General features: G+C 32.9%; 1 pseudogene; it reads right to left on the bottom strand.

Annotated features, from left to right (window-relative positions):
- Positions 1-1609: 1609 nt before the first annotated feature.
- On the bottom strand, positions 1610-4076 carry LOC107951306 (gibberellin 2-beta-dioxygenase 2-like; annotated as a pseudogene).
- Between the last annotated feature and the right edge of the window lie 9022 nt (positions 4077-13098).

Raw genomic sequence — 13098 nt, 5'->3', positions numbered from 1 at the left:
TTCAAGTGAGAATTTGACAGATCTTTTTACTAAGGCGCTCCTTGCTGCTACATTTGAAAAGTTAATTTTCAACATTGGATTGCGTCGTTTCAAAGATCTTAAGTGATTCTTACATGAGGGGGAGTAAATTCGCACTACATTTTCTTTTAAGGTTGTGACATACTCTGTATCAAAGGATTATGTACTCTTTTTTCCCACAGGGTTTTTCCTAGTAAGGTTTTTAACGAGGCATATCCTTTATACAATGATCATTCAAGGGGGAGTGTTATGAATGCTATTAAGTGAATGTTCAACCTTTCACCTTTCATCTTTCATCTCCCTTAATATTCCACATTTCATCTTCTTTAACCTTTAACCTTTCATCTTCCTTAAACCGTTCATCTTCTTGTAAACCCTTTCCTATTTATGTATTAGAATATGAAGAGTCTAATCTCCTTATATATATATAGAAAAGTATGGCACTTGTAAATATGATGAAAAATATAGAATGCAATAGAAATCTTCATATTCTCATATTCATTTTTTATCTATTATTTTTGTTTATAATAGGTTTATAGCACGGAAAATAAAAGTAGTTAAATTATATATGTGAACTATTATTTTTCAAACTTAAATATCAATAAAAAATATTTAACTTTCGTATTCAAGTTTTTTTAATAATTAAATTTTTTATCCATCATTCTTTGAGAAAGAAAAATCTAATATAAAGTAAACAAAAAAATTGAGAACTACATAATTAATTATGGATTTATATTTGATGTATTGAATTTAAAAACTTTAAAAAATATTTTTTTGAACATTGATCTTATTATAGGTTTTTATTCCCCTCAACCATTAAAAAAAACTTAATCAACAAAAAGAAATGTTAAAAAAGATAAAAAAAATCATGATTAAATACATATCTAACTATATATCTCGAAGAAAGTGAATGATTGAAATTTTCATTAAATTCTAACATGTAACGTTTAAGTAAAAATCAAATAAATAAATTTGAGAGCGCACATTTGTCGTTCACAATTTGAAGTACTATTTACACCCCCCCAAAAAAAATTAAATATCATATTAATTAAACCTATAGTCAAGCAGTCAATTATTAGAGCCAAGAATGAAAATTTTAGGCTTAAAGAAGTAAGTATCCTAAATATGGTTTAAAACTGGTTTTTAAGCCTTTGTCATTTTCATTACCAAAAAAAGCTATTAGTTCCATCTGTTTTTTTTTTAATTGTCATGGTTGGTGAGATTGAGAATAAGAGATGATGACATGATCCACCAATACAAAAAATTCCTTCCCCCATTGGTTCCTTTTCTAAGATAAGTCTTTATAGACCAGATATGGCAATGGCTGTCATGCCTACACACGTCCAAAACTGGACGTGTCTGTATCTCAATGCAACTCAAGCATTATTTGGTCAAATGATTGTGACATAAAACCAATTAAATTTTCTAGACTCAATGTAAATTAGTGGATGGAAAGATAGAATTAAATGAAGGAAAAGACGCCGGTATTGTGTAATAAGTTTCCTAGGTTTACCTAATTTTAATTAGGTCAATGCAACATAGCATACCAGCATTTGGTGTTTTATGGACAAAATTAATGAAAGGAAGTGTCTTTAAATATAAGATAAATGTTTATATTTGATTCAAGTGTATACATAAATTATATGTATATAGTCAACTATATCACTATTTCAGTCTCCTCCGATTTAGACCCTAAACAACGTCTTCGTATGAATTTAGTATATTTGGTCCGTCCAATGTTGTGTTTTCTTTTTTTAATCTAGCTAAATAAGGGCAATTTTTGGTCATTGGTGGATGAAGCTTGAATAGGTCAAGCCGGCAATCCCCCAAGCGTAAAGAGTAGGCAGCTTTCTTGGAATCACCCCACGTAAATGGCTTCTAAAGGCTAGGGTTTTCGGGTGAGACCAGCTCACGGAGGGGACTGATTGTCGCGTTAACCGGCGGTGCGGCGAAGTACATGATCGACATCCTTGAATTCCTCGACGATGAGTTCGCTAATGCTCTATGTCTCACGCTTGTAAATCTACCATTTGTTAGAACCTGTAAGGCATCACCAATGATGACATAGAATTGAGTAGGGTCAGGTGGGACAGGGACCCAAAACCCATCATGCAAACAGATTTCAAGCCCCGCAACATCGTTGGATCGTAGTATGGTGAGGATCTGAGGGTCAGAATGTTCTCCGAAACCAATCCGATGATCATCGTCTTTGTATGAACATGGCTTTCGGTTCTTTACTGTAGGATAATGATTGAACCTTAAGACCGAGTCACTTTGGGTGTCCGTGATTAACCTACTGAACACGTACCGAGTCACTTTGGGTGTCCGTGATTAACCTCCTGAACACGTACTTGTCTGGGAACCAAAGTCCTTCCGCCATTAGCTCAAGGATCTCGCTTGCTAATTCCCTCACTGATTCTACATAATCGTTTGCAGCGCAACTGTTATATAAAACAAGAAATCGATGAGACTATAGCTAGGTATAATTGAACTCTTCCATGCATGCATGAAGGTAATGATATTGAAAAAAAGAAAAAAGAAAACAATTACAAGCTGAGACTAATGCTGGAAATAAAATCTAACTTTCATATCCTCATCATTGATGGTATTATTTCCGGAGTATCTATACTCGATTTTAACTCAGATGTCTCTCAACTCTGAGAAGAGCCCAAAAAAATTCATGAAATTTATCTAGAGCACTTAGAATTCACTAAAAAAATGTTGTATCATTTTGACATTGATGGGGTTTAAACTCAAGTCTTTAAGGAGCCCTAAAGGGTAATTACGCTATCATTTGACTAGGTGGACCCTAAGCATTCACTTTACTTAAAGTCGGAATACAAAATCTCAAGTAACATAAACACGTTGAGTACTTTCGGTCTTTAAAATTTGAAACTAAAAATAATGTTTTAAAGATTTCTCTCAATAAAAAAATCCATTCTCCCTCAACATCATTGGATCATTTCTAATTCTTTCCCCTTTAAGTTCATGGGGAAAAATGGGATAGGGGCCGTTTAAAGGGTAGGGGCCATAAGGTATTACAAAGAAACATTGCATGGCATGTTGAAGATAAATTATTGAGAATACATAAGCAATAAAAGGCTCCCCCTAGATGGTTTCTAATTACCTCTAAATTTATTTTGAGTTATATTTGTTATGATTGACAGCATATTTCGTATTTTGTGAATGAAAAAAATTTTCGTTTAAATATTAATTTTTTTTATTAATAATAGTTTTTAATTAATTAATTTTTTTAATAAAGATGATATATTTTTTTAATAATAAAAGGGATGGTGTCCCTTTCTAGGATACCAAAGCATTAATTATAAACAATCTTCTGCAAATAAATTCTCATTTCTAATTCAAAGCTAGTGTTGTACATTTTTCATTTAGATTTTGCTATATTAAATATATCATTCTCATTTATTAGTATTAAACGAAATAATAAAATAAAGCAAAAGCTAACCATAAACCCCGCTATCATGTATCACACTAAAGAAACAAAAAACCAGACACCTTGTCTGTCTCTAAACCACTACCATTAATAGCTTTTATAATGTGAATAAGATCATAATCATATACATACCTGAAGTTTTGAGGGTTATTAGAGATAGATTTGGATCTTTCAACAATGGAGAAAGGGTTGGTATGAAGAAGAAGGTACTCAAGTTCACCCTTATCACCATTAAGACCGATGTTCTTTAAACCATAACCAAATGGAGTTGCAGGCCCTGCACGTTGCTTATCACCTGCTTCCTTGTCAAAGAAACGAACCCCTTCGTCTTCAAGTCTCGATATTGTATCACTAGGTACGCCATGGTTGATGACCTTGAAGAAACCATAGTCTTCACAAGCTTTGACGATTAGCTCCGATACGGTGGACCTATCGAGGGAAAGATCAACGACGGGAATCCCTACTGCTTTGGTTTTTTTGGTTCTCATTGAAGTTGCCGATGACAGCACAACCATTTGTGTGTTTCTTTTTTACCTAAAAATGAAGATTTTAATGAAGTAGTCTAAGCTTCGACGACCCTAGGAGAGTTAGAAGAGGTGTAATCATGGCTTATGAGTTTGCCCTACTATTTATACTTGCAAAGATAAAAGAAAGAGAAAAGGCTATGATATTTTTTATATTAACTAAAAAGATTGATTACAAAATTGTATGATAATTTAGGAAGATGTGGACTTTCAAGTAAATAGTTAAAAAAACAAAAGAAAAAGGTATAATATAAATAAGGTTTAATTTCAGATTTGGTCTTTAAACTATACAAGTTTTTATTTAAGTATTTAAAGTTTTTCTTTGATAAAAATGGTACTTAAACTATCAATTTCGTCCATTTTTTACCCCAAAAAGTATACTATGTCTGATAAAAATGTGTCACGTGCAAGGGCGAAACCAGTAGAACTAGTAAGGACCCAACTCCCTTTAAAATGGGATTTTTCACCTTTGACCCCTTAAAATTTATAAAATTTTAAGTTAGTACATGATAAAATTACGTTTTGGTCATTCAAAATTGATAAAATTTTGATTTAAGTTATTAAAATGGTAAAATTACATTTTAGTTCTAATAAAAATATACAATTTAATTTTGGACATTTAGAAAAATTTTGTAGCTTCATCTCTGGTCATATATCATGCTCTTAATCGATTGATATCATGTTTTAAGATAAAATGAGATGAAATTGATAATTTAAATATAATTTTTAACTAAAAATATTTAAGTACCTAAGTGAGAAAATTAATATAATTTGATGGCTAATTTTACATTTAATTCTATATAAATAAATGATGTGTGGGAAATTTTGAGATATATAAAATAATAATGAAGGGTAAGAAAGTTGATTTAGTGCACGTGTAGGAGGGTGCGCGTAACGAAAACTAGGGAAGAGTGGGGTCGGAAGCTGAAAGGTGAGGAGGGGCTAATGGGAAAAAAACAATAGGTTGGGGGAAGAGGCAAACAAGGTTGGGGGGCCAACCCTGCCTGCTAGCGGCTGTTTGTCCCCTTTAATTCCTTTTTTCCCCCCTTTTTTAAACCCTTTTCAAAAGTTCTTCAATTTCAAGTAGGGAAGGTGAAAGAATTTGGATTCTACCGGTTTTGACTCAATTCCGTTTGTTAAGATTTACCTTTTTTAAATTAAGTTTTAAATGGATTGGTTAAATTTAATTCTTCAATTGATTGGATCTGATCAGAGTTGAGTTTAGAGAAAATCTGGTTACTTCACCTCAAATAATTACTAAAATACATGATAATAAAATCTATATTAATATTTACTCTAACATAATTATACCCATAAGATAATAAATATTATCATTAAAAATAATTAAAAATAATTTTTTATTTTAATAAAAATATAAAATATAAAATATAAAAATTGTAGCATATTATTAATTGAGTCTTCACTTGATTGGTATGGATATTGTTGTCAATGTAAGAGGATGTGGGTTTGAGTATGCTGAAGTATATTATCCTTCTATTTTATGGGTTGAAGAGGGGCTTTGAGAAATTTTAGATATTGTCTAACAAAAAGAATAGATATTTTGATTTTCAAATGAAATTTGAGACAAGTAAAATAAGGGTTAAATTTTCGATTGGCACCTCTAGTTTTTAACTTTATTACTTTAACCCTATAATTTTGTTCGTATAAATATTCATCTTAATTTTGTTGGTGTAATATACTCACATATTGGATTATCCATTTTAATTTGATAATATTAGAATTAATTATATTATTTATCATATATTTTGAATTCAAATTATTCTACTTAAATACTTAAAGTATGAGAATCGCATTAATAATATGTTTTTATTAATTTAATATGAGCTTGAGTATTAAAGTATCAACTCATAAGCTTGAGTATTAAAGTTATTAAAGGATTGTCAAAATGTTGCATCTTAATTTCAATATTTGTTACGAGACTAGAATTTTAGTTTGGCAAACTGCGTAGTCTTAAGTGATCCTATTGCTTCAAATCCGTTTAAGTCAGCCTTACTCTTGAAAATGAGAATTTACAAAAGAAATTCTCTAGGGTACCAAAATAAAACGGAAGTAAACTCAAAAGACAAAGAAGCTCGAATCGAATAGAAAAGCCATAAGAAAGCAACGCACACAAAATGTTTGAGTAAATGCTTTCTAATATATTCAATAACTACGAATGGGATGATTACAAATGAGGGGAAGACTTTTATTTATAGTTAAGCTCTTTCAAATCCAACAGTATCGTTTAAATTACATCGACGATCAAGATTAAAACCTATCTACAATGTGAGAATTTTAGGAGATTTAAACTCTATACAATCATATACTTTGAGATTTACAATATTCACCATAGTAACTTTAGTTTTATTAAAGTATTCCATTGAGCCACTAAGGCTTCAAATAGATAGGTTTCTTCATGTATTTCACAAATCGAACCAGTTCAAGTAGATTAAATGAGCCCATTTAATTAATTAACTTTCATAGAACATTTTGTATACATTTGTCACGAACTTAAATCTACCATATTTTTATAAGTGAGCAACCTTCTTTTGTTTTTAATGTTGATGAGATGTGACTTCGCTATTTGATTTTTTTTGAAGATTTTTTAATGCTTTAATATTATAGTGTGATTTCATGTGTCTTCATACTTTCATGCATATATCTTCATAACCCTTGTATCTCAATATTTTAATGTTCTTTTCTTAGGTTTCAACGTAATTATATTGTCATACCATCCTTCCATTGCCACTTTCTTATTTTGTTATGAGTTTTAAGAAATTCATTACAAAGTCAGTGTAGCCGGCCTAATTTGAGCGGGCCTTAAACAGACTAAACAAATAAAAAACAAAAATTAATAGTCCAAGTTTTCTTACAAGCCCAAAGCAAAAAACTAAGCCCAAATAGGCCCATAACTTAAACAGTTTCGGCAGAAGCCAGAAACCTGGCGCCGCTGTTCTCGTGCCACGTCAGCACACCTCGTCCCGAGGCCTGACGTCCTTTCTACCGCTGTTTCACCAAAATAGCCAAGGGTCTCCTCTCCGATGACTCCGTCATCTGCAACAAAGGAGAAGGAAAAGGACCACAGAAGCAAGAAATAGTAGCAGAAATGAAAGTAAACAGTAGCAACAAACAGTGAAATAAACAGTGTAATATTGGCTATAAAAGCCACGAAATTATCAATGTATTTTTTTATAGATAAGATTAATCAAAAAAAGAGAACTCAAGGTAAAAAAATTGATTTTTTTTATTTCAGTTTTTCGTTGCGAATCTATTTTGAGAAATATATATATATATATAAAATAAAAATAGAAAAGAAAAGATTGAAACTGACCTACCACACCACCGTCGACGGCTCTCCCCGGCACCGAAAACCTAGAACCCGTTAGGGTTCGATTTGGAGTCCGTTGAAACGGACGGCGGGACAGCTAAAAGAACCTAAGTTTTTGCGGTTGTTTTTTTTTTTGAAAGGTAAGACTTATCATTCAAAAAGGGGGCCAAAAATGAAATTTTGGGTTCTCCGGCCACTGTGTGCGGCAACGCTGTCACCGTCAATTGGAAGCTGCCATGGTGGTCGACGACTAGAATGATGGCCGGAGCTTGGAGAGGGGAAGAAAGTTGAGAGAGTTTTTTTTTTGAAAGGGTTTGAAGAGTGATTTTTTTTTAAAAAAAATTGACTTTTATAGGTCCATTAAACGGCATCGTTTAGGGCTGGCCACAATAGGCCTAAAACGACATTGTTCCACCCTTAGGATCTGCACACCGACCCAACCCGCTCAGAGGATCTGCATGTTTTAGACGAATGGGTTATTTTCGCTTTTGGTCCTTCCACTTTTGCGATTCATTTCGATTTAGTCCTACCTTATTTTTTATTTTTTATTTAGCCGCTTTTTTTAGTTTTGTTTCAATTTGGTCCTTGGACCATTTTAACTCGACGAAAACCTAAAATGGTGTCATTTTTCCAACCTGCAGACCTGACCCGAAAATAGCCAAGATCCGCATGTTTCTTCATCCTATGGGTTATTTACAGTCTTGGCCTTTTCGATTTAAATTTTTTTAAATCCAACCCTTTTGTTTTTTTAATTTATACCCTGTAATTTTATTTTTATTTCTTTTTGGTCCTTATGGAACACTGTGTTTAAGGGATTCGGTATAATTTCATGTTTAATCCCCATTCCTTTTTTGGGCATTCCATTTTAGTCCTTGACCCTGTTTAATTATTTTATTATTTACATTTTAGCCTTTTTGTTTTTATTTTATTCAATTTGTCCTTTTAATTTCATTTAAGTTACTATTAAGACCTTTTTATTTTAATTCTGTTATTTATTTATTCATCTACTTGTTTATTTATTCCTTATTTCATTTATTTCATTCATTTATTTGTTTATTTACTCATTTATTTATATATTATTCATTTATTTATTTATTTATGTTTCAATCCTTCTATTCATTTATTTATTATTCTGTCATTTTTTATATTAATATTTTTATTTCCTTTCATCGATTTTTTTATCTATGCTTTCATTATTATTACTATTTTATTATTATTTGTTCATCTATTTATTTATTATCCCCCTTTTATATATTTTCAAAATTACATTATTTATAAATTTTTTATTTGTACATTTTATTCATTTATTATCATTATTATTATCATTATTTTTTTATCTTATTTTTACTACTTTGTCATTTCTTTTATCATTCTCGCATCATTTACATTTATAATCATCATAAGGCATCTAGCATTTTTATTTTTTATTTTTATTTTTATCACTTTATTTATTTTATACCATGGATTAATATTCTTACTATTGTTATAGTTACATTGATATTATCATAGCATTTCTTTATTCACTTATTATATGTCATTTAAATATTCTATCCGTATAACCATTTTAAAATCACTACATCATGCATTATGTTTAAATGTAATTAGTTGCTTTTATATTATACCCCAAAATGATTTACCTATCGTTTTAATATTACACCTATTATTATTCAAAATAAATTTTTAAAAATAGGCAATGTTCCGTATTTGGGAGATTCGAGAAATCATACCCTAACTTACGTTGATTTTATCGTTGAACTCGAATAACCAAATATCCTTTCAAAATTAAAATACATAAGATTTCAAATAAAAAGTAAAGGCAAACTTATTCTCAAGGATTCAAAGTGTCGTGTTCTAACTTACGGGATGTGACATTTCGTTGCCTCGAGATGAGAGGGTCTTAAATATACTTTTTGATTTATTCAAGCAATTTTTAAGTAAAATTAACAATAGTCCAAATAGGGATCGTATTTTAAACTATTTTCAAGTTTTCAAATTTTGACACTAAGACATGAATTAATCAATTAGGTACCTATTTTGGGCGTTACGAGGATGCTAATCCTTCCTCGTACGTAATCGACTCTCGAACCCATTTTCTGGATTTTTGTTGACCAAAAAAAATATTATTTTAATAAGTTGAACATCTTATTAAAACGATCAAACTACGAGGTGACCGGATCACACTTAATAAAAAAGATTGGTGGCGACTCCCATTTTCTTTTTTTAAAGTAAAAAGTCGATTTCAAAAAAATAGTTTCGACAGCTTGGCGATTCCACTGGGGACATAAATAGGAGAGTCAAGCCACAAGTTGATTATTCCTTGTCTTTTTTGTCGAAAATTGATAATTTGGTTTAAATTTACGATCCTTTCGTTGCATTTCATTTTTATGGTCTGTATCATTTTGATATATTTGCCTTATTGGTTCGAGTTTTTGGATATACTTTTGCATTTTGCATTTCATAACCAGTTGGTTATACCCTTTTAAGTAGGAGTGAGAAGCTATTTTTTCGTGAGGTCTTCACCTCCGTATAGGATAGAGGATTGCTTTCAGGATACATCCGTACCTGTGTCTTAGTGAGATTTTTATCTCCGTAGAGCCATAGGGAAATGTATTCCCCTGAATTAAACTCGGTCCGTATGAGCCTATAATTGATGAGGATCGAGGAATCTGCAGGTTCAGGTACCTTTATTTTAGAACCAAACCGCATATATCGAGGTCTAAGAGCCTACCCTAGGTAGAACTGCACTGAACCCTAGTGGTCACCCGAATAGGTGCTTTATTTATTATTTCTTGTTTGCTTTAATTTTTTGCTTAGTATTCAATATACTGACTTGTTTAGTTTTGTTTTGAATGTGATTGCATGGAATTTCTATCATAAAAAATGTGTTGATTCACGTTCAGTTACTAAGTAGAGAGCTTGCCATAAAGAATGAATTACTTGATAAAGTGAAAGATAACGCGGCTGTCCGAATATGGTCCAAGAAAACACAAATAGAGAAATGTGATAGTTTGACGAAGGGGTATGTGTCAGAATTGTGGGACTTCACTCGTATCAGCGTAACCTAGAACAATCTCCAAGAACTGAAAGAGATATGGGTCCAATGAGATGATAAAGTCAACCAGCTATTTTACTGTAATTATGGTGATTTCCCTTATCAACTCGATATTAAAATGGACAAGCACTAGTTTTGAGCTCTGGCTCAATTTTGGAATCTTGCATAGAGTTGCTTTACTTTTGGAAAAATGGATTTGGTACCTACTATGGGAGAATACACGACCTTACTTTGTTGCTCGAAAATTCGAGCTAACAAGGTTTATTACAAAGCAACCAATATCCCAACTTTCTTAAAAAAACTAATGAACATCATGGGAATGAGTGAGCAATGGGTTGCAGCTTGGATCAAGCAAAAAGGAGATAGTAAATGTATCCCTTGGACTAGTTTGCGAGATTTGATCTTGGCACACTCAGATATGAAGAAAAGGGTCGATGTCTTTGCTTTAAGCATTTACGGGTTGGTTTTTTTCCCTAAAGTACTAGGGCACGTGGATGAGGCAGTTTCAGATTTGTTTGAACGACTCGATAAGAGGGTCACACCCGTCCCGACAATTTTGGCCGAAACATTTAGATTTTTGAATGCATAGCTTGGTTTCACAGCTACTTCTGAAAAGTAGAAAAAGTTTCTTATCGAGTATTCTCCGAGAACTATTCTCCATTGAAAGAATTAATGGCTACACCGAGGCAAGACAACATTTCGGAGGAAAAATGGATGACGATCCTCCAGAATCTCCAAGATGAAGATGTCGAATGGAGAGCTTCTTGGATGATCCCTGATGAGATTCTGTACTGGTGTGGGGATTTTGACTGGGTTCCTCTACTTGGAATTTTGGGAGCTGTCGAATATGCTACATTGTTCGTATTGAGACATTATAGATCGAGCCATTCAATACCAGCAACGCAATGGTAGGCTAAGTGCGAGTTTTCATATAAGGGTGATAACTACAGGAAAAAAGTTTGAGAAATGTTTAACGCTTGGAACCAAACCCGCCGAATGAAAAGATTTGCTGTAGGTCCAATAATGACCCCCGAATATAATAAGTGGTAGGGTAAAAGAGTCAATGACAACATCCCTGGGCCAAGTCAAGAGGGTACTCGACCAATGGAGGAATACTTGCAAGTGATCCTATCTGAGCTAGAGATCATAAAGAAGGATTTTGAAAAAAGAAATTCAGAGCTAGGAAATAAGATAGAGCAATTGGAAGAGGAAAATATGCAATTAGAACTAGATGTTGACGTCCAGAAGCTAGAGGCCGATAAACTGAGAAAAGGAAAAAACAAGGCCGACGAAGATTTGTACAGTTTAAAAATGGATTACAAGAAGCTACGCTTGTCAATGAGGGCTGCCGGGCTAGGAAAAACATCAGAAAAATGGTGAAAAGAGATTAAAAAAGAAAATAATAGAGCAGATCAATGGGAAAAGATATTCCAAGATGCCTGGGTTCGAGAAAATGCTCTAGAAAGAGACCTATTGGAATGCCAAAATGAAAATGTCAGTTTAAAAGCTAGGGTAGCAGAACTAGAAAAGTCACTTCATCAGTATCGTAATCGCAACTCCACAATTGAGCTGAAAACGAGCTTAAACAAAATTGAAGAGCTAAAAAGGAAAATAACTGAGCTCAAGACCGCATTACAAAATTGTGAACTCCGAGTTGAAATCCTTGAGGGAAACAACGAGCATTGGAAATAGCAACTCCACTATTCTCAATGTTAGGTTAGGGATAGAGACCATATCATGAGTGAAGCTGTGGCTCAAATACGAGAGGTGGCCAATCATTTGAAAATCCTAGTGGTTTAGGCTGACGTGCTAAGCTTAAAGTATGAATCAGAATCGAATCGAGCTCAAGAGTTAGCTTGGCTTCTTAGAAAGGTTAAGGCTTTGAGTATTAGGGAAAATCCGTATATGTAATCCGTTTTATGTAAAGAAATTTGTTTTCTAGTAAAGTTGTTCTAATAGAATTGAATCAAAATCAATGCATCTTTTTGCTTTCATTTCATGTATTTGCGTTATATTGCATCATATGCATTAAATTTCATAAAAAGACCCTAATTAAAATAAATTATTTCAGTTAATCTAGAAACCAACAAGAGCCAACCAACCGAACATCGTTACAGTACTCGCGCGAAAACCAAAGTAATGGACCAAAGATTGGAAAGGCTAGAACAGATTCAAAAAGATATGCAAGATCAGTTGCAAGCGCAACTGCAAGAATAGCTAGCAAAAGTACAACAAGATATGAGGGATCAGATATAGGAATCCTAAAGAAGTATGATAATCCAATTGACGCAGTTGCTGGCTGGAGGACTTGAAAAATGCAAGAGTACTACAGTCTACTCAGGGGATGATAATGATGATCCTATTTACCCCCCGGGTTTTACCCTGATAAACGTCCAGGTACAACCAGAGGCGTACCCACGAAGGGTACCCGTGACTATCAGACCCCAACAGTATCAAACCAGTACCTCAGCACCAACGAACTAGCCGATGGGTTCAGGCTTTAATCCGGGGGATAATCCAACTAATCCCGTTATTCCTGATCTAAATGATATGTCAGAAATATAAAAAGTAAGAGTGGAACTTCCAAAGCAATTTGAGGATCGATGTAGATGGTTAGAAGAAAAAGTCAGAGCAATGGAAAATGTTAACTACTACTGCGGAGTTGATGTTAAGGATCTATATTTGGTCCCCAGTTTAGTACTCCCACCGAAGTTCAAAACTC

This window comes from Gossypium hirsutum, chromosome A12 (assembly GCF_007990345.1).
Source record: "Gossypium hirsutum isolate 1008001.06 chromosome A12, Gossypium_hirsutum_v2.1, whole genome shotgun sequence".
Lineage (NCBI taxonomy): Eukaryota > Viridiplantae > Streptophyta > Magnoliopsida > Malvales > Malvaceae > Gossypium > Gossypium hirsutum.
The sequence above is the reverse complement of the archived record's forward strand: the minus strand, read 5'-3'. Positions and strand labels throughout refer to the sequence as shown.